This window comes from Carlito syrichta, unplaced genomic scaffold (assembly GCF_000164805.1).
Source record: "Carlito syrichta isolate Samal-C Ts95f unplaced genomic scaffold, Tarsius_syrichta-2.0.1 Scaffold301643, whole genome shotgun sequence".
In the NCBI taxonomy this organism is placed as follows: domain Eukaryota; kingdom Metazoa; phylum Chordata; class Mammalia; order Primates; family Tarsiidae; genus Carlito; species Carlito syrichta.
In genome coordinates this window covers 375551-376829 of record NW_007245739.1, presented here as the reverse complement: position 1 = coordinate 376829, position 1279 = coordinate 375551, and positions in this window count along the sequence as shown.

Genomic DNA, 1279 nt, shown 5'->3' with positions numbered 1-1279 from the left:
AGAGAGAGAGAGAGAGAGAGAGAGAGAGAGAGAGAGAGAGAGAGAGAGATGAAACAGAGCAAACTTAGTTCTTCCTGTCTTGCAGACCCTCTTCACACACCCGTATCACATGCCTTGCCCTGTTGTACACTTGTGTTTGTAACCTGAGCTTTAGCCCAACAGCACATGTTGCCGTGATTAGATCCCAGTCAACTCTTAAGCTTTAACTCTTCCCCCCTCTTTCTGTATTATTTCATCCTGGATCAACAACTTGATAAAGCAGAAGGGGCAAAAACCTATAAGGGTTGGAAGCACAAGGCTGAATGGGGTCCCTCAGTGTGGCATTTCAGGGTGAGAGGGATGGCTAGAAACAGGTGAGTGAAGAAAGGGGGGGAAAGAAGAAGAGATTCCCAGGAGCTTATTTATGGAAATTGAATTCTGCAGAGAACAGGGGAGGTAGAGGGGGTACAGGAACTTGAAGGTAATTTTGTGACATTCCTTGTCACAAGATTCAGCCCAGGGGTGTGTGTGTGTGTGTGTGTGTGTGTGTGTGTGTGTGTGTGTGTGTGTGTGTGTTCTCAGAGCTCTCCTCTGCCCATTGGAACAGAAATGGTGATAGAGAAGAAACAGGGCCATGGGGTTGAGATACAGAATCTGAGAAGAAAACGTTGAGTAGAATCCAAGTACTTCACAGCTTATTTAAAACAGTTTCTCTTTGAAATCGCCACACTGTTTTTCATAGAGACTGTACTAGTTTACACTCCCAGTATTCCTCTCCCCACCCCTACAGCACCTGTTGTTTTTTGTTATTGATGAGAGCCATCCTGACTAGAGTTAGGTGGTATCTCAGTGTGGTTTTAATTTGCATTTCTTTAATGATTATCGAGGCTGAGCATTTTTTCATGTATCTGTTGGCTGCTTGTATGTCTTCTTCTGAAAAGTGTCTATTCATATCTTTTGCCCACTTTGTAATGGGGGCTGTTTGTTTTTCTTTTCAGCATATTTGAGTTCTTTGTAGATCCCAGATGTTAAGCCTTTGTCAGACATACAATTGGCAAATATTTTTTCCCATTCTATGGGCTGTTTTCCCATTTTCTTAATGGTTTCTTCGGTTTTGCAGAAGCTTGTCAATTTGATGAGGTCCCACCTGTCTATCTTATCTCTTATGGCAAAGGCATTTGGAGTTTTGATCAGGAAATTGTTGCCAGTTTCAAGTTCCATAAGGATGTCTCCTGCATTTTCTAAGGTTCTTATAGTTTGAGGTTTTATGTTTAGGTCTTTGATCCATTTAGAGTTGATT